Source organism: Panthera onca, chromosome C2 (genome assembly GCF_046562875.1).
Source record: "Panthera onca isolate mPanOnc1 chromosome C2, mPanOnc1 haplotype 2, whole genome shotgun sequence".
NCBI lineage: Eukaryota > Metazoa > Chordata > Mammalia > Carnivora > Felidae > Panthera > Panthera onca.
Genome location: NC_138347.1, coordinates 80,749,036 through 80,774,132, shown reverse-complemented (window position 1 = coordinate 80,774,132; position 25,097 = coordinate 80,749,036). Strand labels below are relative to the sequence as shown.

The window sequence follows — 25,097 nt, the reverse complement described above, 5'->3', positions numbered from 1 at the left end:
GATGAAGCACTATGTATGTTCTCTCGTTCAGTCCTCATAGTGACACTGTGTCTTGGGGTCATTAGCTCCGTTTTGCAGATGAGAAAACTGAGCTTCAGAGAGGGGTAGAGACTCCCCCGAAGATTCACTGCTGCTGACTACTGAAGCTGGCCTGGGGCAAAGCTCTTTCTCTATGTTATGTTATAGGTTTATCCACTGCTAATAATTCCAAGTCCTTTGAGTCTGAGAAGGGCTTCGTCCTGAGTTTCACAGGGGGCTTGGCTCAATTTCTCCGTACAGGGGATGATGGAAATTTTCTGTCATTCCCCTGAGAACATATGAAAGGAAGAATTCATGGGACATTCATGTGTGGATAGCATTATCTGTCATTCGTTTTGGTTACGAGTTGTTTGCGTCAAGCCTGGTTTGCGTTTTTTTGTTTTTGTTTTTTGCTTGCCCTTTAACGCTAGGATATCCACCTGACTCATTATCTGGTTATGACTAGGAACACACATACCGGTGGTGAGTATGGCCACAGTATGGCCACAGATTAGTGGGTACCACTGCTTGGCTACCTTAAATGCCTTTGGCTTGTAAATAGAACTCAGTATAGGCATTGTTATGGGCTTATCTTGCACCTGTGGTTTTAGGCTCTTAAACAGTTTCTTCTCTTGTAAAGTTTATTCAACGTTAATTGATTCATCAAGTATTTATTGAGGACCTATTATGTGCTAGTCATTGCGCTAGGCATTGGGAATATTTACACATGTTGTAGGTAATATATACACATATTCAGTGTAACTAGTAAGGCCTTGGGAGTTAGTGGCAGACAGACTTCTTGTGTCACCCTCTTCTTCTCAGAGTCCTTGCTTTGTTCATTCATTCAACAAACATCGAATGCCCGTTATAGCCGATGCACAGCGTGCATTTTAGAATAGACACCCAGATACTCCCACAGTTTTGTTCTTAGTTGGAGGTAGACACTTAGATGTTAATTACGATCTTGTGTGATAAACCTTATGAAGCCGGGAAGAAGGTGTAGCGAGTTTGGGAAAGCTTTCTGGAGCAGGTGATGCCTAAGCTGGGTTTTGGAGGGCAGTAGCTGTTAGCCTCCAGGGAAAGGGCATTTGCAGGAGAAGGGGCTGCAGGAGGAAAGGTGTGGGGTGAAGAATGGCCCGTTTGCATGTGCAGGAGAGCCCCTAGGAGATTGGTGTTCCTGCAGAGGAGCACGACAAGGCAGGAGTGGGGATGAGGCTGGAGCCGTCGCATGCATTATCTATAATTTTCACAACTTCCCTCTGTGGCATATTCTGTTATCTCTGTTTAGTAGGTGAGGAAACAGAGGCTGAAGAAGGTTGGGTGACATGCTCACAGTCAGCCAGAGAGTGACTTAAGGTGCTTTTGTACTTGAATGTAGGCCTAATCAGGTGCCTGCAGGGGCAGGTTGGGAAGGCCAGGCTTGCTGGCTAAGAGGCTTGTTCCTTCTCCATTGATCTTTCAAGGGTAATACCCTGTTGAATCTTCTTCCTTCTACATGCATCATGTAGGTCTGTGTTGAAGGCCTCTTGTAAGGGTTGTTCTGGTTTTTGCCCTCCTTTTCATTCAGAGACTCAGTAGTCCAGAAATCTTCAAAGGAAACCTTTATGTGCCGAACTTTGTGGCAAGGGAGGTGAAGAACCTTCATGCCCCTTCTCACAAGTTCCAGGTTCACTTAGCAGCCTAAGCATTACCTGTGAATGTTTAGTCTGGAGAAACCCTTGGGTACGGGAGAGGGAGCAAAATCAATCTGGGCTGGAAGAATCTGGAACAGGTGGGTCTTGAGCTGTTCCTTTAAGAATGAGTATGATCAGGAAGGTGGATGACTCATAGATGACCTCTAAGATTATTCTGTCTCTCCCCATGAAGAAAGGGACACCTTTGTCCTATTCTTCCCGTCTCCCAAGCTAATTAGTTTCTGGCTTGGGCTTGGCTCTTGGGTCGAAGGCAGTATCCATTCAAGCATTCAAATAAAGTTTATTGAAAAGTAATCAACGAAGAGCTCAGAGACAAGAATGAATTAGAAGGGGGCAGTTCCAGAGCTAAGGAAACACGAGGATGCAGACATCATCGTGGAAAAGTTAATAAAGGAACAAAGTAGTATACACGGAAAACTGAATTGTTAGAGAGGGAAGGCTGAAGGAGGATCACAGTGCATGCTGAGAAAAACGATAAGGAAATTAATCAGACAAAAGTCAGAGCTCTAAAGGTCACACAGAGGCGATCCCTCAGAATGGTGACTGAGGCATCTGAGAGATACATGTCACTTCTGTTCACGTTCCATTGACCAAAACGTGGCAACCATGCCTGGCTGCAAAGGAGGCTGGAAGAATGTCTCCAGCGGGGGAGCTGGGCACCCTCTTAAAACTCAGGTCGGGGGCGGGGTGCTTGGCTGGCTCAGTCGGTAGAGCATGTGACTCTTGATCTCAGGGCTGTGTTCAAGCCCCATGTTGGACGTAGAGCCTACTTAAAAAAAAAAAAAAAAAAGAAAAAGAAAAAAACCCAAAAACTGAGGAAGAGGAGGAAAATGGATATTGGGAGCAATTCGCCTATGCCACAGAGCAAAAGTCCTGTTGGCCTCAGGCTCGATCAGCAGCAGCAGAAGAGAACATGGAGAAGAAGAAATATTTACAGGGTTCTGAGGGAAAGGCAGCATGACTGAAGACTTTTGCACTGACGTACATCACTCTACAAGGATAAGGCAGGTAGCCATTTTCATGCATGCAAGAACAAAGGGAATAGGGCCTACGTGAGCTCTTCTCGGGAAAACCTACCTGATCATGAGAAGGATGAATCAAAAGTGGGCTTAGGAAGGCATGGTTAAGGGTCATTTGGTGAGCTCTTAACCTACTCAAATAGAAGCTAAGCAAGAATGTGAGAAGTAACAAGAATGTAAGTGAAGAGGAAAGTGTATGTGCTAGCTTTCCCGCTCTCATACTGTCTAAAGAGAAAAAGTTATGGGTGGGAAGCCTGGATGGCTTAGCCGGTTGAGCGGCTGACTCTTGATTTTGGCTCAGGTCATGATCCCAGGGTTGTGGGATTGAGCCCCTTGTCAGGCTCCAGGCTGAGAAGGTTGCAATTCTCCTGCCCCTACCTCTCTCCCTCTCTGCCCCTCCCCACTCTCTCTCTCTCTCTCTCTCTCTCTCAAATAATAATAAAAAAGTCATGACTCTAACCAGTCAACTCATTGTTTTCTTAAACTTGGAGGGATCTTTTTTTTGTTTATTTATTTATTCTGAGAGAGAGAGAGAGAGAGAGAAGGGAGAGAAAGCGAGTGAGGGAGGCCACTTTGTGAGGGTGATGGAGAGAGAATCCCAAGCAGCCTTCTTGCTGTCAGCACAGAGCCGGACACAGTACTCCAACCCCTGACCCTGAGATCGTGACCTGAGCTGAAATCAAGGGTCAGACACGCAACCGACGGAGCCACCCAGGCGCCCCAAACTTGGTGGAATCTTTGGGGAAATAATATCTATTTGGGGGGGAGAAACATTTATTAAAAGTCTGGCATTTAGGAAATTTTACTTTTCCGTGGAATGGGAAGAAAAGAAAAGAAAAATAAAAAACAGCTGCTTTATTAAGTAGTTCCACCCATCCTTGTTTCATCCATGCCTTCTTTCATCCTCCACACGTCCATCTACATGTAAAGGTAGAGACAGGTGAAGAATGATATTAATCTTTTTTTTTTTTTTCTGGATGGAGGGATCTTGGGTGGCTTTTAGCTCTTTATAATTTTGTGTTAGGCTATTAAAAGGTATTTTTTTTAAGTTTCTTAAATTTTTTTTTTTAATGTTTATTTTTAAGAGAGAGAGAGAGACAGAGTGAGAGCAGGGTAGGGACAGAGAGAGAGGGAGACACAGAATCCGAGGCAGGCTTCAGGCTCTGAGCTGTCAGCTGTCAGATCATGACCTGAGCCAAAGTCGGACACTTAACCAGTTGAGCCACCCAGGCGCCCCTTAAGTTTGTTTATTTATTTTTGTCAGTGCAGAGCCAGGTGCAGGGCTCTATGTCATGAACCATGAGATCATGACCTGAGCCGAAATTGAGAGTCAGATGTCTAACCAACTAAGCCACCCAGGTACCCCCTAAAAAAGGTATTGTTAGATGCTGATGCTCAGGGTGTGGAGAGCAGGTGGGAGACACAATAGGTGAATCAGACATTGTCTTTTCATGGGGAAGCTGGTGAGTCAGTTGCATGAATGCTGAACTCTGAGCAGAATGAGACACTGTAAACCGGATGACCCACGGGGCGGTGGGGCCCAGAGGACGAAGGGGAAGGTTTCACGAAGGAGACGGAGTTTGAACTGGACGGTGGAAGAATGACAAGAGTTCTGATAGGTCAAGGATGGGCAAAGGGCATGCCTAGCAGGGGCGGGGGCACAGGCTTGGAGGAGTGAAGGCAGGCCATGTCTGGGTAGCTGTGAGGCATTTGTGGTGGTTCGGGAACAAAGGATGGACGGAAGAGTAGCCACTGTTCATGAAGCGTGCACGGTGTGCCATGTGTGACACACAGCATCTCCCAGTTTCCCAGCAATCCTATAGGATGGTTATAATTACCCCTACCGTACGGATGAGGAAACTGAGGTTAAGAGATTTATTGGCCGAAAGTTGCACAGTGCGAGACGGTGGCTTGGACCCCCGTGCTGCCTGGGCTCCAGAGCCCACGATTTTTCCACTGTGCTGGGATTTGTAGTGCACAGAAGACCCGAGCGGCCACCATTGTGAGACAGAAATTATAAAAAGACAAGCAAATGGAAACAATATTTTGATAGGTCAAGACTCGCCAGGTAACTATACTTCATGTATTTGCATACATCTAGACTTATGAAATACAAATCTATCTCACAGGTAAAACAGGTGAAGAAAAAAGCCTAAACTGTGGTCCAGACTCTGCCATCTGGCAGCTGTGTAGCCTCAGGCTACCTAATCCATAAAAGGGGATAATCATTGTGGGGCTGCCTATCCCCAGATTGGTCTTTATGTTCAGATTAGATCATAGATGTGAAAAGATGGCAAAGTGTGAAAGAGCCACACAGAAGGGTTTGTTACTGCTGGCACACCCCTTGCCCCTGTGAGAACGTACAGACGTCTGTTAGGGCACCCACAGGTGTTCATAAAAACTCCCCCAGTCGTGGCCGTGCTCCCTGCAGACTTGCAACAACTTGGTCAACAGGCGAGAAGCTGTGCTCTCCTGACTCAGACTACCGGCTGGGGACTCTGATGGGAGGTAGTGGAGAGGGGGGCAGGCCGGTCCTCTGGGTCTCTCTCACTGCCGGGTGAGGGGAGGCTCCTGCCTGCCTTCCTGGTTGCTGGCAAAGTCTGGGCCAGAGTTGAGTCGGGACAGCTGTGAACAGCTTGGTGAGTTACACAGGGCCCAGGAGGGTGTTCCAGACGCGCCAGGCTACCGGAAGGAATGTTGGAGTGGCCAGGCGAGCAGGCCCCTGCCATGTCCGTCTGGTAGAGGCTTGTGGTCTGGAAAATGGACCGGAGGGACAGAGACATCAGGGACCTCTGGGGGGAGCAGTCTTTACTTTTCGGGAGTGCTGATGAGGACAAGGCCTTGGGGAAATTGGTCTCTCACACTACCCACGAGGAAGTGCCTGAGCACCGACCTAAGGTGGCCTGAGGTGACTTACATCTGCCCCAGGAAGTGTTGCGGTTGTTCCGGGGTCTGGGGTGGAGCCTGGCTTGCCACTCACCAGGCATCCGAAAGCCCCGTCTTGTGTGTTGTGTGTGGGGGTGATGGGTGGTTTTAGAGGGAACTAAGCTGCTCCTTACTGCTAAAGAAACCAGTTCCTTCCTTTTCCTACTGGTCTCTCTGCTGAGCCGAGACAGGCCTTTGAGTCCAGCATTAGCTCAGGACGGGCCCCTCAGACTGCTGGCACCCACAGGAAAGAGAAGACCTTTCATCTCGTATGCTGTCCTGTGTTCTGTGGAGTTAGCTGGGTTAGACAGTGGACCCCTGGATGGCAGCAGGCTGACTGGCTTCGTGGCACAGCCCCGGGCCCAGCCCAGCACCCAGCCCCTCCCCACGCTCACCGTCTGCCCTCCGAGACCAGGATACAGATGCGCTCAGCCACCAGTGAGCGTGAGCAGGTGCCCCCTAGGTCAGGTCACAGTGTGGAGCACAGTGGGAGATTCAGGAGCCCGGGGTGGGGAGCACTCCGGGCTCTGGTGGACCCTTCTGCTCCACTGGATGGTCCCCACTCACTTCTGGCCTTAGACGTGAGACACAAGCCCCCTCACTTCTGGCCTTAGACGTGAGACACAAGCCACAAGATGAAACAGGGAATGTTCTCTGGGCTGACCTGTGGGAGCTGAGCCCTGATGGTGGGGAGGGGGAGTCAGGTTTAGGACCTCGCTCTTCTCTTATCCCATGGAGAACCAGGGTCCCGGGAGTTTGTCCCAGGTGAGAGGGAGAGCAGGCAGTGAGGGAGCTCTGACAAAAGCAGCTGGGCTGGACCTCCATTTATCCAAACAGACTGTCCGCACAGCCTTTGTCAACGGGAGGATGCTGGCCCCGGGCCTGAGCTGGGGGTGGTTAATGACAGCGTTGGGAATAAATCCCCAGAAGATGCTTCCTGCCAGAGGGCTTGTGGCGGTTCCTTTTTTGCTCTAGACAATGAACATTTTATTCTGGCTTATAAATCAAGAGGAGAGGAAAGATGAGGTAGGCAGGAGACAGATGAAAGGCACCTCCCAGGGACATGCTTCTGCACTTGGGAGAGTCCTACCCTTGTCTCCCAGACAGTCCAGGTAATGCCCCGGGGTGGGGGGATGGGGGCGTGCTGGAAGGCAACTCACTGGCTTCCCCATTACTATCTGCAGTGTCACCTTTCTCAGAAAGCCCTTATCATACTGTGGGGAGAAAAAAAAAACCCGCATGTTTTGCAGGCAGATGGACGCGGGTTTAATTCCAGATGTGCCACATCTTCGTTGCGCAAACTTGAGAACTCAACTTCTCTGACCCTCAGTTTTGTTTTGTTTTGTTTTTAAATTAAAAAAAATTTTTTTTTGTTTTGAGAGAGAGAGTGAGAGAGAGAGACAGTGCAAGCAGGAGAGGGGCAGAGAGAGAGGGAGACACAGAATCCGAAGCAGGCTCCAGGCTCCGAGCTGTCAGCACGGAATCCGATGTGGGGCTCGAACTCACAGACCGCGAGATCATGACCTGAGTTTAACCGACTGAGCCACCCAGGTGCCCCTCTGACCCTCAGTTTCTCATCTGCAGTGGGTATTTAAAAAAATTTTTTTTTAATGTTTATTTATTTTTGAGAGAGAGAGAGAGAGACAGAGACAGAGAGAGACAGAGAGAGAGAGAGAGAGCACGCACGAGCGGGGGAGGAGCAGAGAGACACAATTCAAAACAGGTTCCAGGCTCTGAGCTGTCAGCACAGAGCCTGATGCGGGGCTTGAACTCACAAACCACAAGATCATGACCTGAGCCAAAGCCAGGCACTCAACCGGCTGAGCCACCCAGGCACCCCTTATCTGCAGTGGGTATTAATCAGTGCTACCTCGTAGCATGGGTGCGAGTCCTGTGTAGTGCTTAACCTAGCGCTGGCATACGATTAGTGATAAAAAATTGGTAGCTATTTAATGTGATAGTTATTTTCAGTTATTGGCCACCCGACAGGCCTGACACTCTGCTAGGCACTGTGGATATGAGGCTACGTGTGTTCCAGCCTCTCCCTGGAGGAGCTTCTGTCTAGGAGAAGAGGCGGGCATGTGGATTCAGGGCACAGATGAACGGGAGCAAGAGACAGGGAGGGGCGGGGTCAGAGAAGAAGAGGTGAGACCCCCGGGGAGCGGTTTGCCTGGGCACTTAGGGTGGAGTAGAAGGAAGTTCACAACCAAGAATTGGCATGGTATCCATTGATAAGGGAGGTCAGGAGCTGATAGTAAGGGACACTGGGGGATGAGCAGGGGAGCTCACAGGGCTTCTGCCTTCCGCTGGCATTCAAGTGCACACAGTTGAGGCTCAGGATGAAGTCTGCAGTCTTTTTCCAGCAGTTGGTGGACACGGACGGGGACCTAGCCAGGCTTGGCTCAGGGAGGGAGTGTTGAGATGGCACTTATCGCTACAGAGATCTCTCCAGACTCAGGGCCAGGATCAAGGGGGGACCTTCCCAGAGGGAGAAGGACGGATCACCAGACGGGAATTGCAAATATGGAACCCCTAACATGTAGGCTCTGAGGGGGTGTGGACTGGAGGGGGCTTCACAAAACTTTGGCAGAGAACTGTTATCAAATCGGAACCCAGGGAGGTTGGGTGGGAGAGGTGACCTGTGAATTCCAGTGATCCCACGTGTAGTGCTAAATGTGACAAAAAAAGAACCACAGGACACCTCCTTAATATTTAAGGATTCACGTTTGTGATTTTAGTTTTTTTGCAAATGACTTGAAAACGCTGTGACACATACAAATTGGGTGAATCATAGGATGACATAAAAGGAAAATTATATTTGCTACAAGGATAGTATATGCCACCTAGCTGGTGATAAAAATAAACACAGCAGCTTTCATTCACTGGACTCTTCCCACGTGTACTTTTACAGGTATGTGATACTTAACAGGAACCCTTGTTAACTCCAGCTCATTCTCCCCAGCATGCCTGAGCCCCCCACCTCCCCCCCCAGCTGAATGTGACACTGGAGAAGCAGATCACTTCCTGACTGGTCCCTCTCTCATTCGTGACCATGATCCTTCAGTGGACTTGGGCGTTGTCAGGTCATCTTTCTCCGTTCCCTTCGTCCAGTGATTCTCAACTCTGGCTTCCGTTAGCGTTACCTGGGGGAGATCATAAAAGGTATTGCTTTTATTTTCTTGGGTAATTCCACCCAGAAAGAATGAAATCCAAGTCTTTATGGAGATGACCTGGGCATCAGTATCCTTTTTAAAAGCTCTGTGGTTGGGGTCCCTGGGTGGCTCAGTTGGTTCAGCGACCGACTTCGGCTCAGGTCATGATCTCACAGTGTGTGAGTTCGAGCCCTGTGTTGGGCTCTGTGCTGACAGCTCAGAGCCTGGAATCTGTTTCGGATTCTGTGTCTCCCTCTCTTTCTCTGCCCCTTCCCCACTCGTGCTCTGTCTCAGAAATAAATAAACATTAAAAAATTTTTTAAAAGCTCTGTTGTTGATTCCAATGGGCAGCCTTGGCTGAGAACCACTGCGATTCTCTAGGTGACTGTTCACAGCTTTTTCTCTGTCTTCAAACCTTTAACACCTCTTCTCCCATCCTTACTCTTAGTCAGAACTTTGGTTTCCACTTACCTGAGAAACTAATGGCAATCAGAGAACTTTCACACCTTCCCACCACCAAATTCCTCTTTCTGCCCGTTACCTTGGAGAATGACTTGTTTCTGCTCCTACATAAGACCAACCCCTCCACTTGTGTGCTGCATCCTGTTCCCTTTACTTAATTAAGGACATGACTCCAGCAATATTCCCTTCTCTTCCCAATGTTTCTCTCTTTCTGCTGGACCATTCCCATCTGCCCGCCCCATCTGTCTATCCCTGGCTGTTGTTCCTCCCACTGAAACCCACTCACGTGCATATTGCACACGTGCTTCTTCCCTTAACCTCATCTACTCCTCCCGCTGCTGTCTCCTTTTTTGTTCCTTGAAGGAATCATCTGCGCTTGCTCCCTGTAGTTCCTCTGCTCTCGTGATGTAAGCCCAGTCAAATCCATGTTTTGCCTCCATCACTCCACAAAAACCACACCTGTCAGGTTCACCAGTGACCTCCACATTGTCCATCCCAGTGGTCAAGTCTCAGCCCTTACCTTGATTTATCAGCAGCATTTGGTATGGTTGGTTATTCCATTTCCCTTAAAAAAGTACTTTCTCTGGGCTTCTGGAACACCACACCCTTTGGTTCCCCTCTTCTGTCACTGGCTTCTGCTCAGTCTCTTTTGTTGGCTCATCTTCACTTGTTCGCTTTGGAACGTGTCAGGGAGCAGCCCTTGGACTTGACTTCTTCTCTGTCTCCTTACTCCCTGGTGCTCTCCTACCATCCATATGTCAACGACCCTCTTTGTAGCTCCATCTCAGACCTTGACCCCCAAACACTGTACTCCTGTCTTCAGTCACCTATTCACCACATTTCCTGGGATGTCTAATAGACATCTCAATGATGACAAGTTCAAGACTGAACTTTTCCCTCCAAAGCAGCCATCCCCACTTCAGGGGGTGACAGCTTCATCTTCCAGTTGCTAGGGTTTCAAACTGTGGAGTCACTCTTGATTCTGATTTTCTCATGCTGGATCCAGGCTATCAGCAAACCACATCAGCTGCCCTTGCAAAGTAAATCAAGAAACCAACTCCTTGCTTGATCTACTAAATTCACCCTGGTCCGAGACCGATCAATCTCTAATTTAAAAAAAAAAAAATTTTTTTTTTTTTACATTTTATTTATTTTTGAGAAACAGTGAGACAAAGCGTGAGCGGGGGAGGGGCAGAGAGAGAAGGAGACACAGAATCTGAAGCAGGCTCCAGGCTCTGAGCAAGCAGACAGCACAGAGCCCGACGCGGGGCTTGAACCCACAAACTGTGAGATCATGACCTGAGCCGAAGTCGGACGCTCCACCAACTGAGCCACCCAGGCGCCCCATCAACCTCTAATTATTAAAAGAGCTTCCCAACTGGGCCTCCTTCTTACATTTTTGCTCCTGTGGTCTCCTCCAAACGTCAACTAGAGTGATGATGTTAAAAGGCATCATGTCATTTTCTGCTCAGAAACCAACAAGGGCTTCTCGTTTCACTCAGAGCCGGAGTTCTTAGAAGGGTCAACAGGGTTCTGCATGATCTGGTCCTCAGGTCCTCACAGACTTCAGCTCCTATAATTTTCTGCCCCTCCATTCTGTCTTGCTTCATGTCCCTTAAACAGAAAGCCCCTTTTTTCCTCAGAGCCTTTGCACTGCTCTTCTGCTCAGTTGGAACACCCTTCCTTCATACGCTGAAGTTCATTGAGTTCCCCTTCTTTTCCTTCAGGTTTCTAATTAGATGTCACCTTATTTGAAAGGCCACTCTGACCACCGTATATAAATTAATCTGATACCAGCCTCCTCTCTCCTCCCCCCTGGTTCCCTCCCCTTTATCCTGCCTTGCTGTTCTTTAGTGGCACATATGGCCATCTGATTTATTTACCGTGTCTCTTCTCACTAGGAAGTTGTTTCTACGAGGGCAGGGACTTTGTCTCTTTTGTCCATAATTATTTTTCTAGGACCCAGAGCAATGCCTCAGGAATAATGGGCACAATATGTAGGTGTTAGGTGAATTTAACTTCATCTTCACAACACCACTTCAAAATTAGTTGGAATAACCCACAATTTATAGATGAGGACATTGAGGCTCAGAGCGGTTAAGTAACATTTTCAAAGTAACAGAGCTTGCTAGCACAGAACTGGGACTCACACTTTCTAAGTGACTGTGCCCTTAGATGCTCTCCCTGTTGAACCTGGCCTCCCCCCACCCCACATTCCACCTTGCCTCATTTTTTTCATATCTCATTGCAAGAGGGCAGCCCCACAGCCTGACAAAATCCCTGTGAAAATGCCCCATGTGTGACTGGAGGTGTGGGAGGCGCATAGGAAATGCACGTACAGTCTCTTATCTGCAATTTCCAAATCCAAACGTCTGGGAAAACCAAGTTTAACCCATTTGGTGGTGAAACCTGTCTGGACTAATGTGAGGCTATTCATAAATCTTTATTTAACCTACTTAGAATAAGCATTCATTTGTTTTGCTGCAGAAACATGAATCCGCATTATTATGAGGAGCTGCCCTGCCCTTGCTGTGGGTGTTACGCAGTATATAGTTTAGGGAATGCAGCACTTTTCCAAAATATGAAGCATTCTGAATTCCAACACTTATCTGGCCTCCAAAGATTCCTGATAAGTGATTGTGAACCATAGTTAATGCTTTCCTAAATGTCTGGCCTTGGAAACTCTGTGGAAAACAAGTTTGTTGTTGTTTTTTTCTTTCTTTCCCTGGTAACTAAGATTTCTTTTAAGGATCTTTCCAAGGACAAGCTCAGTTTTAAGACCTAATTAAGATCAGGCACAGCAGGCCAAGCTGAGTCGGGCATGCGTGAGATGCCTTCCTGAAACAGAGGGAATGAATAAAAGTCTACCTACTGAAGAGTGAGACCACCCCTCCCCAACATTTTTGTTGTTGCTGGTTCTCACAGTGCTGGCAAGCTAGGAGTAGACCTCCTTTTCCTTGGTCACAAGACCTCTCTGCATAAACTTAACAGCCCAAGAGAAAAGACCTATAGATAATGATATTTAGCGTTCTTACTCTCAGCCCTCCGGTGGTAAGAGTTCTGTCTATGTAAGTGAAGCTTCCGGTCCCTTTAGTGTCTCACTTGTAAATTTAAAAAGACCACTGAGGATCACCAGACATTGAGAAAAGCTCAAAACCTAAATCACAGAAACCAAAAGAGACGAACAACGACCACATAAAAAGAAACTCGCAAGACATAGAGACAGAGCAGGAAGAGAAGCCGATTTTACCAAAACCGTTAAGTACTGGTGTCCGTGAAGATAGCACAGTGATAACATAAAGACAGGTGTGCAACAAAAGGAATATTCAGAGACTAACAAAGAACTCTTGGAAATTAAAAGTATGACAGAAATCAATGAGTCAGTAGACTATTTGGAATACAAAGTTGAAGAGATCTTGGAGAAAGGCTAGAAACAAAAAAAAAAAAAAAAAAAAAAAAAAAAATTAAAAAGGGCTATGGAATGAAAAGTAAGAAAGGATCATTCGGAGAAGTTCAACATCTGAATAGGAGGACATAAAAAGGAGAATAGAGACAACAGAGAGAAAGAGTTATGGAAGAAATAATACAAGGAAAACTCTGAGACCTGAGGAACATAGGCTTCTAGATGAAAAAACTCGCTTGAGAGCCTAGTGCTGTGAATGAAAAAAGACATGCATCAAAGCACGTCATTGTGGAAAAAAAAACCCCACATAAACCAGAAGCAAAGCTTGAAGACACAAGCAAAAAAAAAAATCCCAAAGTAATTACATATAAGAATAGAAATCTTACAAATAAGAATAAGAAATAGAATAAAAATAAGAATAAGAATACATATAAGAAATAGATTCTACGGCAACACTAGAAGCTGGAAGGCAATGAATGGAGCTGTACCTTTAAGGTTCTGAGAGGGATTTATATCCTACTGAGCATTTATAGTCAGGCAAATTATTAATCAAATGTGAGGGAGGAATAATGGCATTTCAGATGTGAGAAAACTCAATTCTTTTACCTCCCATACATCCTTTCTGAGGAAGCTACTCTAGATGTGTTCCTTCAAGATTAGGAGGTATTTAAGACAGGAGAAATGGAGTCTTCCTTTAAGCTCAGAGAGCAACCAGTTCAAGTTGGAGTAGGAGGACAGAAGATTCCAGAAGGGAGAGCATCAAGAAAAAAAAAAACAAAGAAGTTGGAAAGTTGAGGACTGAATTAGTGATAGGTACACAGAAGATTAAACAAATAAACAGACAATAATGGCCTCCAGAAATGACAGCTGAGGAATGTACACGAAAGAAATGAATCATAACACACCACAGAGCCTGGCTGTGAACAGTCATTTATCTGGCCATGATAATATATCTCCTAGTGTCGACTTAATAAAAAATGGTATAACTGTATTAGAAGAGGTAGACGAGGTACATGGGATGGTGGTAAAAGCAAGCTAAATTCTCATTTTTTGTAGTCGGAAGTAATGAATAATATCTAGCATTGACAGAAAATGCCATATAAGCATGCTATTTAGATATATACTGAGCTCACTCTAGAATTAGGTAAAAGAGCTGAAAGTCATAGTGTTTGGGTGGCAAAGATTACGGGGCTGGGGGGCTGGGGGAGGGCCTGAAATCATGTATGGGTATCGCTCTGACACTAAAATAGGCTCAAGCGTCTCCATGTATATCCACACCGGCAGCTCAAATAGGCACGGTCAGAACTGAGGGATTGTTTGCTGTCGGCGTGTTAACAACAAGAATGAATGGGTGTTTTGCACATGGCAGTGGCAGAGGACCTTCCTTTTTCTGATTCTTTGAAAAGGAATTCTTTACGCATTTTCTTTTCTTGTCAGAACCCGTGTATTCAGTGCTCAACTCAGTTTAATTTCAGCTTTTGATGAGAGAGCTTGGGGAGGCAGGCCGGCGTGTGGAATTCTGTCTTGGTCACTTACCAGCTTTGGGCCCGGCCTAGTTCCTTCAGCCCTTTTCCTCCTCTGAAAATGGAGAAAACGGGCATCTCGGGCACTCCGTCAGTTGAGCATCCGACTTCAGTTCAGGTCATGATTTTGTGGCTCACGGGTTCAAGCCCCCGCGTCGGGCTCTGTGCTGACAGCTCGGAGCCTGGAGCCTGCTTCGGTTTCTCTGTCTCCCTCTCTCTCTGCCCCTCCCCCACTTACCCTCTGTCTCTCTTTCTCTCTCTCCAAAATAAATAAGGCCATTAAAAAAAAAAATAAAATGGAGAAAACACTCCTTGCCTCAGGGTTGTGTGAGGAATAAATGAATAAATTAGTATATTAAGTGCTTGGCACGTAGCAGTTGCTAAAAACATTTAAATAAAAAAAAAAAAATAGAGGACTATTGTGGTTAACCCTTGGTCTAGTACAGGAGCCCTATAATGTCGGGTCCGGGCCCCACAGATGAACCATCCAGAAGAAACAAGAGCTCGGGAGGGAAGGAGAAGGCAGAAATACACCAGGAAGTCTTCTGATTTTAGCAGAAAGTCTTCTTGCGTTTTGGGTGCCGTGTCTTCTGATCTGACCGCAGAACTCAGCAAATGGGTTGAGACCCAGATCCTGGAAAGTTTTATGTGTGTGGATCAATCAAAGCTCTTAGCTAATTTAGCTTCCATATCCAAACAATTGGAACGGTCGCTCGGTCGCTCGCTTTCCAGATAATGTGGAATAATGGATGGAGGGTTCACAGGGTTATCTTTTACTCCAGGGCTCCTGTGTGCCTTATGATGATCATGCATTTAAGCCAGGGACTTGGGCCCGGCCTACCCCTGGGACAGGCTGACCCATTCTCTGACTCAGAACCAAGCCCATTAGTAACGATCCTTGCCTGGAGGATGCTGGGCCATGAAATTCTTAAGATGTATGTTCTTGGCTCATTTTATGAACTTCTTTGGTTCTCGGTGGGCTCTCTAAATCCTGGTTTATGGCCTGTGGTCAGCGGCCACACGTACGTCTGAAAGGAAACACCTGCATGCGGCATAAGGGAGTCAGCGAGGCCAAGGCAGCGTCTCATTTCTCTGCTTTCTTCCTTAGAATCATCTTCTGAGGCTTCCGGGCTGACCGAGGGCATTGGCTGAGGAGCTGCCAGGGGCTGTAAGGTCGGGGAACAGCGCAAGCGGGAGTGAGGGCAGGGAGCGATAGAGCAGAGAAGAGGCCTCTAGCACGAGGAAGTTTTGGAGGCAAACTTTGGCTGGTTAGGCCGAGGGACAAAAGCAGTGAAACCAAATCTAGATATTAAGCCAGTGATTCATGTGGGATTTGAGCAGGGAGCAGGGAGCGGAAGACACACAGATTACAGTGGGGCATGAATTCAATGTATTAACACTGTGAGGAAGCACAGGCGTATACAGGTGGCTCGAGGGACATGGGGACTCTGGCCAGCTGAATGGATCACACTGGTAGGGTGATAGGAGTTAGTATGAGCCACTTAATAGAAAAGGCTTCAAATAGAAAAAGCTCTTGTTATTACTGTTGTAATTGTTTATTTCTCATGTTTCTGCTAAGAACAAGTTGTACTTGCAGTCTAAGACTGGCCCATCTAGTTGCCTCATCTATCAGAAACCTAGTCGTAAACTTGGGAAGGAAGTTGGGGAAAAAAAGGCTTTGAGTAGCCACAATGGATGGCCAAAGCCCGACTACAAAGCCATGCACTGGGTGATGCTGGGAGAGCCCCTCTGCTCTCAGTCATGGCCCTGAAAGACTTCAGTGAGCCGGAGTCAGCTGGGACCCCAGAGCCTATCTAAACCTAGCTCTTCAGGGGTTTATGGAGGGGATTCGGGGGATGCTTATAGGAAGAAAAAGTAGGAAGTATAGATGAGCTTTGCAGTCTCTTGAACGTCACCAAGCGTCTGCTCTCTCTGGACCTGTACAGTTTCTTGTCTGCCTCTCTCTGGGCCTCTGCCCTGCTCTCTTTGTGGGCCAGCTTCCTCTCCTTCTGCAGGGCCCCACAGCCCCATCACTTGGTCTTGTGCATGGCATTCACTTCTTCTAGCCCTACGATCCACCATGAGCTGACTGTAGTCTTTGGTCATCGTTGCAACTTTGAAAGTACTGATTGGTCCAGCACCCTTATGGGTGAGTTGCTTTTGAGTCAAAGTTCTACCCTGTGTCCATCCGGAGACTGCCCAGGTGTGAGTGTGGGTTGGGTAGCAGGAAGACCTGGCAGAATGACTTGAGCATTTGAATAGTACTGGAGGTCTGCAAGCCATCTGACAAAAGATTTCAGTAGCATTAGTGGAGCCCCACATTCCCTCATCAGTCGGCAGATTGCCGTGACTGGGGTGCAGGTGCATGGGGTGGAGAGGCAGGGGGTGCTGATCAGCTGGGAAGGGGCACGAGACTAGGCTTCTCAGGGTCTTTGCCTAGGTCACAGGGCCACAGAAATCCAGGAAGTCTGTTTGGATAGATGATGGGGTGAACTATCCCTGTCTCGGTGAAGGTTTGGCCTGGAGCAAAAGGCGGGGTAAGGGAGTCTAGCTAGAGATGGGGAGGGGGGCCTCCCTCCTGGGAAGAGGGCAGGTGAGTCAGCAGCCCCAGAGTCCACCAGCCCTGGGAGCACCTTGCTTTTGTTCCCTGGGGAAGGCTCATTACCAGCAGGCTCCCAGGTGGCCACCAGCTCAGCTGCGGTTTGCAGGTAGAGATCTCGTCCCAGCCTGACCCAGTCTCCCCACGGAGACTTTGGCTCCTGCTGTTTTGTCAGCATTAATTACAGACAGCAGCAAAGTGCCCAACTGCTGCAAGTGACTTTTTCTTTTTCCATGTCAGCTGATGCCTTTGTCCTTTGCTCTGCTCTGCCCTGAACCTTTGTGGGACCTTGACATTTCCACCCCCTCAATGGCTCATTTCATCTTCACTTTCATCTGATGATGAAACTTCCTATCAGTGTCTGAAGTCTCATGGGGATGACTGTTGTTTCTCATGGCATCTCAGGGTCTCTTCCCCCTGGACACCATGCTTGTGTGTTACCACTCGTCTCTGTCCCTCAGGGGGTTTCCCACCTTTTGCTCCTTACCGTTCTCACTCAGGTACCCCCTCCCCAGGCTTGATTAGGGGAGTGCATTTAATCAGTAGGTCTTATCTTCTATTTGGGCTAAGCTGAATGTGAACATGAAAAGTGAGAATCCACACGGCTGGCACTCCACTCTCATTTCCACTGCCAGTGTTACCCGTGGTGAGCCAGGATGTGGGTGAGGGAGGGGCCAGGCGGCCCTGGGGAAGGAGCAGCAGAGGAATGGGCACCCTTCTCCATGGCTGAGAGCGGCTTATATGGCACAGAAGTCCTGGAGGCAGCATTCCAAGATGAGACATTTGGAAACTCTTTGACCGGGCCTTTAAGGAAATAACCTTGGATTTCCCCAAAGATTTACTTTTAAGCACTCTTTGTAATTACCATAAAAACATTGGAGATGGCCAGCCTTTGGGGGTGGGGTAACATTTATAGCCACATAGGTGCAAGTTATATCACTGTTATAATGGGGCTGCAGGAGAACGCTGATGACACAGAACCAAGTCATGCCTAGCTTTATTGCAGCTTTGTGAAAGATCTGGATAACCAAATAAAACCAGGAAGAGTGTGTTATCTGTAGTTATCTTGGGTGGAGAGGAATAGGTAATTTTTTTCCTTCTGTTGACTTAATTATATTTTCTGAAGTTTCTAGATTAAACATAACTTTCTTTGATCCTGGGAAAAAAAACAATTACTTTAAAAACATGCTGTTCACCCAGACAGCTACAATAATATATGGACTGAAAATTTAGTTTCCGTTAAAAATGCTCTCAAAATAAATCGGGAATTGAATTCACATTCGTAACATTCCAAACAACATACTGTGGGTCAAAGGGAGACTGTGAGCAAGTTGGATGTGTTCGTTGATTGAAATCAGGTATCCATAAGCCTTATCTAAACATGAGACTTGGGGCCAGAACTGTACTTTTCTTTTTCTTGCTTTTCTTACTAATAATAGCAAGTAGCACAGGATTAAGTGACTGTGGTAGAATTTGCTTTGCTTCATCTAGAGCTCAGTGAAATTGCACAGCCCCCGAAGGGGTAGGTCTGGGTGAATAGATGGGGAGTTTGGGTCCTGGAAAGGTGCCTGGCTGTTTCAGGTGGGGCTGTAGTTCTGGAAGGGGCTCTGAGGTGTCACGAGTGACCAGGGCCAGGAGTGGGAGGAGGAAGGGGGCTAGCCCTCCTGCATGTGTTAACATATGCGCTTCTGGTGCTTTGTCGGCAACTTTTCTGTGTGTGCGTGTGTGCGTGTGTGTGTGTGTGTGTGTGTGTGTGTGTGTGTGTGTGTTTCCTCTGTAGGTGAGGGAGAGCCAATTGTGCAGAGCTCTGCGGCCAGCAGCCCACAGAGAAGCAGTGAGCCCCAGCTGAAATGAATTGGCCTCCTTGAGCGTGCCCACGCCCTGGTGCCCAGCCTCTGTCGCAGCAGTGAGGTAAGACCCCTTGAATCCCAGCTTGGGGACAGAGAGGGCAGAACGAGGTCTCCTCTTTGGAGGTGCTGGAAACCTCTCCCTCTAAAGCTCAAGGGAGAAGGAGCAGTTGTTTCTAGTATAAACCACCTGCTTCTACCTTAGCCCGTTGTGGGGCAAGGTCACTTGGTGGCTATAGAGGCTTTGATTTTTCCGAGGAGGGCTTTTGGAATCTTAACGGGGAGTTGTGTTTTTCTCAGTTGCTGGTGAAATTTGAACTCCAGAGGGGATGAATTTATCCTCCAGGTAAGACTGCATGGGATTCACGTGAATGATTTAACTTAGGGGGCACATGCTCTGTTCTGCGAGGGAGCTTGAGCTCTTAGGATACTTTCTTTCTGTCTCACACCCAAGGGAGACAGAATGACCAAAATGATGTGAGGAGGTTATTACAAAGCATTCCACTAAGCTCACTAAAAAATGACTAATTACCTAGATATTTTCTGATTGTAAAGGTAATATGTGCTCATAGGACATCTGGAGAAATACTGACATGGAAGAGAATAAGACAGGCCTGAAATCCTATCCCTGCTGACAGTCCTTCAGATAATTTTCATTAAGGTTACTCCTTCAGTCCTTCAGCCCCCACGGCATGTTGCCGCCCCCTGCACGGAAGTAGAGAGGTGAGGCCGAAAGAACCCTTAATTAGGAGCCCGGAGAATTTGCTGCTAGTTTGGGCACTCTCAGAGAGCCGATTTTTAAATATTCAGGAGTTTTGCAAACTGCTTGTTAAAAACTGTTGACAGCTAGAGATTGGCCATGGTGGGGAAGTTTACACTGCCGAAGTTAGCCAGTTTTATAAACCAGGGCTTTTTGGTTTTGGAGATTCAGGTTACTTGCTCGTTCTACCCCCGCAGGCTGGGAGGCATGAAGCAAGTCACTGTCCTGTGCATCTTCCTTGTCCTTCCTCTCCTGCGGAGAGTACTGCTCAATGAGCATTAGCAGAATGGATGAACGGATGAGATTTCTGTTCTAATCATCCCATGAGGCGGTCGTGAGGCTCCCTGCCCGTGGGAGGGGGCTTAGGTGATTGGTAAACCTTTGGTTTCTCAGTGGAGAGAAGTCTGCTGGCCTTTCCCCACGCCTTGGCTCTCGCTTCTGGGAAATCTGTGAATTACTGACACCCTTTTGTAAGGGCAGATAAAAACTCTCCATTTACTCATGGACATCTGGGGCATATTTCCTTCCTGGAAAAATCAAGGAGTCGGTCAAAGAAGTGTGAAAAGGAAGGCCCAGCACGGCTACATGTGAGAGCCAGGACTGAAATTAGAGCTTTTGACTCTTAAATTCTACAGGAGGGTATGAGGGGGGAGGAGGAGGAGGAGGAGCACTTCCTGCCAAATGTAAAATTGAAACAAAAGCCTCTTTCTTCAAGGCCCTGCTGTGGGCAGATTAGAGCTAATTAAATTAGCATAATGGAGCCCCAGCCTCTGCCCTTCTCCCTCTACTTTCCTGGAACCTTTGGGCTCCCTGACTCCCTGCCCGCACCCTGTGTATTCTGGGGAAGGGGATAGGGAGAAGGTGGGGCATCAATTAGGCACCAGTTCACTTTGTAGAATCGTAGTTCAGAGAATTAGAAAGGTGGGAAGGACTGGAGAGGCCATTTGGTCCGAAGCCCTCAGTTTAAGAAGCCAGGTCGCACAGCTGGTGACTGGCGGTGGGTGGCCAATGGGAAGGTACATGCTCCTCCTGGGGAGGCGGGGAACCAGGCTGGTGGGATGGGGCACGGCTCTGGAGGCCTCCTGATCACTGAGCCCTTGTGTGCCATGGCTAAGGGGACGTGGTGGATGGTCTCAGGGGCCGTCCCTGCCTCCACCTTTCTCAGACCCCTTCCCGTGCGTCTGCTGCCATAGCCTTCGTGCATGTGGGGCTTCTCTGGTGTGCTTGGAGTTAAGTCCCCTTCCTCATCAGGGTTTGGTTTTCCACTGAAACCACCTGGGCAGATGCTAGTCTGGGGGCTTACCCGTGTGTACGAGGGAGGGCAGGAAAGGGTCCGTGACGGCTCTAGGCACTGTGCTTGTACTCTTGTCTGCGGAATCTCATTTAGTTCTGCAGTGGCCTAACAGGATAATAGGTTTTTCCATTCCCACGAGGCAGACGTGGAAATGGAGTCTCTCGTGGAGATAAAGAGACTTGCCCAAGATTTCACAGCCCACAGGCAACAGAGATGTAAACTCAGCCTGCTTTGACTCCACAGCTCTAGCGGATGCTTTTCACAGCAAGTGCTCGCCTCCAGGAGAGGGCGTTTCTGGACGATGCTGATGAGGTTCCAACAGGCAGGGTCCCTTCCCTCGGGGTACATCATTCCATCTCTGAGGCTATGTGAGCAGCTGCAGCTGCGTGCTTGGGGCTTGACAAAAGGCCACACTGTTCCTTTCAGATACCAAGGACTCTTCATTCTACAGCAAGATAGCATCAGAGCTGGGAGCATCCATAGAATTCTTTAGCCTCGTCCCCTCACTCATGTGGTGGCCCCAGGTCTCTGAGTCATTTGGAAGCAGAGGCCCTCTCAGCCTCTGGGCTCCATGCCCTTTTGCCAGGCGAACATACTGAGGTGGATGTGCTCGGTTTTCCTCCATGTTTGGGTAAGTGATTATTCCTCTGGCAAGAGGGATTTACTTCAGTGTCATAGGTAGTTACCTAAAGCCGATTGGGTGCCTAGCCACATCTTATGGCCCGTTCGGTCGGGAGATCCTGGCTGGGCCTTGAGCGCACTGGTATGGCAAGGCACCAGGGGAGGAGCCCTCCTACATCGACACGGTACCCGACGTCTGTTAGCCCACAGCCATACACCATTTCCAAGAATTCTAAAGGGAGAAATTGTCTCAAGGGTCTGCGTGTCCCAGGGCTCCCAGACCCCCCCAAAATTGAGTCTTCGGTTCTCCCCCTGCTAACTGCGGAGCAAAGCAGCAAATGGTGGGCCAGAGTCTTGGGAAGATTCCTGCAGAAGGGTAGCGCTGAGAGGAGGAGGCAGAGTGGCCAGAGGGGGAGATCTGGGAAGGCACTGCTGAGTGGGACAGGCGTCTTTGTGGGGCTGGGGTTGAGGGAGGCGTGGCGTGTATAGTTCTGTAGATAATCAAGAATCTTTTTCCTTTGTGGCACCTGATCAGTTCCAGAGGCAGGAAAAACTCACTTCAGCAGGGCGCTCAGAACACGAGTCAGGGCTGAAAGAGGTCCTTGGAAAGCTGGTCGGTGGGCCTTCACATCTTCCATTTGAGGAAACGGAGGCCCAGAAAGGGGAAGAGCCTTGTCGGTGACACAGGTGGAGCTGGAGTCTGTGCTGAATGTCTGGCCAGGGTCTCTCACACCAAACCACTCTGGCTGCACGGAGAAGAATGTTCCCAGAGGCAGGTACAGCCCATTTCCTGCCTTGGCTTGTCTGGCCCCAAACCTGTGATGGGCGGGGTTTGGCTAGTGGAGGAATTTGTGGCAGTGGCCACCCAGAAGGCAGAGGGTGTCCTCTCAATGATGTCAAAGATCCCCTGGCATCTCTGTGATGCCAGCTCTTCATCCTCCTCTGTTGTCAACCTTCCTAGAGGTCTTGTTGAGGCCGAGGTGTATCATTTCTGGCTTCTTGCTGGAAGCTCCCCCACTGTCGGAACACCTCACCATACAGAGAAAAGTGCCCCAGCTTTGAGGCCATTTGAACTGGGTGTAAACCTCGCTTGACCATAGCTGCACGACTACCTGGCCTTTCTGACTCAGTTTCCTCATCTGTAAAACGAGTGAAGATTAATAATTATTTATGTCCTGCTCTTCTCACAAAGCAGATGCCTGTTAAATGGTACCTGTGATTTTCTCCCTGCAGCTCTATTGAATCCTAACAACAACGTGCACTTATTTAAACTGCACAACTTGGGGGCGCCTGGGTGGCTCAGTCGGTTGGGCGACCGACTTCGGCTCAGGTCATGATCTCGCAGTCCGTGAGTTCGAGCCCTGCATCGGGCTCTGTGCTGACAGCTCAGAGCCTGGAGCCTGTTTCAGATTCTGTGTCTCCCTCTCTCTCTGACCCTCCCCCGTTCATGCTCTGTGTCTCTCTCAAAAATAAATAAAACATAAAAAAAAAAAATTAAAAAAAAAATAAACTGCACAACTTGATGAGTTTTGACACATGTTTACACTCATGAAATTCTCTGCACAGTCAAGTTAATGAGCATAATCATTAGCACTCAAAGTTTCCTCCTTCACCTTATCCTTCCCTTTTCCCCCTCTCTCTGTCCTGCCTCCCAGCCCCACGCAGCCCCTAATCTGCATTCTATCACTGCAGATTCGCCTGCGTTTTCTAGAACTTTAAGTAAATAGCATCATACAGCATGTGTTCTTCTTACACTCAGCATGATCGCTTTTAAGTTTTAATTTGTTTTAAGTTTTTATCTCAACTCCAGTTAGTAAACATACAGTGTAATGTTAGTTTCAGGTGTAGAATATAGTGATTCCTGACCTCCATACGCCACCCGGTGCTCATCACAGTCAGTGCCCTCCTTAATCATTTTGACATTCGTCCGCGTCGTGTGCGGAAGTGGTTCATGCCTTTATTGCCGAATAGTGTCCTGCTGTACGGAAAGACCACTGTCTGTTTATCCTTTTATCCATTAACAGACATTTGGGTTGTTGCCAATTTGGGGCCATTAAAATAAAGCCCCTGTAAGCATTTGTGAAAAAATGTCGTGGGGACCTCTGGATTCTTTTTCTTGCATCAGTACCTAAGAGTGCGATGGCTGGGCCACATGGCGGGTGTATGTTGAACCTTTTAAGAAGCTGCCAAATTGTTTCCTAGAGTGGCAGTGCCATTTTACATTGCCCCCCCCCCCCCCCCCCAGCACTACCTGAGAATACCTGGAATAAACTAAATGAAGGAGGCACTGGACCCTCGCTGTACTATCTTCGGCAAGGTGCTCCATTTCCTTGCCAACACTTGGTATGGGCAGCCTTTTTAATTTTAGCTATCCTGCTAGGTTTGCGGTGATATCTTGTCATTTTATTCGCATTTCCTTAAAGATCAATGGTGCTGATCATCTTTTCGTGTGCTTATTTGCCATCTGCCTGTTTCCTTTGGTGCAATGTCTGTGCAGAATCTTTTGTTCACTTAAAAAAAAATAGAATTTGTTTCTTTGTCTTCTTACGATTGAATCGAGCCCTTTGTCCGCTCTACAAACAAATCCTTTATTGGTGATGTTTGGAAATGTCTTTTCCAATTCCCAAGCTTGCATGTCGTGAGAGACTATGACATGTAAACTAATAATTACAATTCAGTTGAGTCCGTACAGGGAAGTGCAAAGGAAGATGAGCAATCTTAGGACAGGAAGTCAGGGAAGCTTCTAGAAGGTGAATGTATGTGAATTGGTTTGTAAAGGAAATTAAAAGTTAGCTAGGTGGAGGGAGGGCAGTCTGGGTGGAAGTTTGTACATGCAAAGGCATGGCCGTATTGAATGTCATGCTGCATGCAAAATTGTAAGTAATTTGATTGGACGACTGGGATTTTGGAGAAGGATGTGGGCTAGACTCCCAGTTGCCGGGGCTTATGGCCTGCGCGCTTCTATTTTTTTTTTTTTTTTTTTAATGTTTTGTTTTGAAACAATTGTAGATTCACTAGGAGTTGCAAAGATAGTACAGAGAGGTCCAGTGCATCCTTCATTTAGTTTATTCCAGTGGCTTCATCTTACATGATTATAGCACGATATCAAAACCAGGAATGTGAGATTGGGACAATGTGTGTCATTTTCTCGCATGGGTGGATTAGCAGAGCCGCTCTTTCGATCAAGAGATGGGCTGTTCTCTCACCAGAAAGATCTCCCTCATGCCACCCTTTCACTGTCCCACTGCCTTGGCCCCCTCCCCTCTGTGCTTCCTCTCTATAATTTTGTCATTCTGAGAATGTTCTGTAAACAGAGATGGACAGTATGCAAACTTCTGAGACTGGCTTGTTTTCAGTCATCATAATACATTTCAGGCCCATCCAGGTAGTTGAATGTATCAGTAATTTGCTCTTTTTTTTTTTTTTTTTTTTCTGACTGGTATTCCATGGTATGGATGTACCAGTTTCACTATCGACCTTTGGAAGGACATTTTGGTTGTTTCCAGTTTTTGACTATTACAAATAAAGCTGCTGTGAACAATTTTGTGTAGGTTTTCGTGTAGGCATAAATTTTTGTTTTTCTGGGATAAGTGCCCAGCAGTGCAATTGCTGAGTTGTATGGTAAGTGTATTTTATTTATTTATTTATTTAAGAAACTGCCAAACTGTGACTGTACCATTTAACATTCCCACCAGCAGTGTGGGAGAGATCCACTTTCTCCACCTCCTTGTTGGTGTTTGGTAGGGTCATATTTTTATTTTAGCTCTTCTGATAGATAGG

At 47.6% G+C, this 25,097-nt stretch overlaps 1 protein-coding gene across 5 annotated transcripts in view; it reads left to right on the top strand.

The window, feature by feature from the left end:
* The window catches only part of ST6GAL1 (ST6 beta-galactoside alpha-2,6-sialyltransferase 1), a 485,891-nt gene that overhangs the window by 9,601 nt on the left and 451,193 nt on the right, over nucleotides 1–25,097 (top strand). For 3 of the 5 annotated variants that reach the window (XR_009612253.3, XM_060639501.3, XM_060639497.3), the window contains exon 2: nucleotides 18,576–18,706. The exons of the other annotated variants lie outside the window; for them this stretch is intronic. The gene's annotated coding sequence lies outside the window, so the exon portion shown is untranslated. The remainder of the gene's footprint in view (nucleotides 1–18,575; nucleotides 18,707–25,097) is intronic. 5 annotated transcript variants of the gene reach the window in all.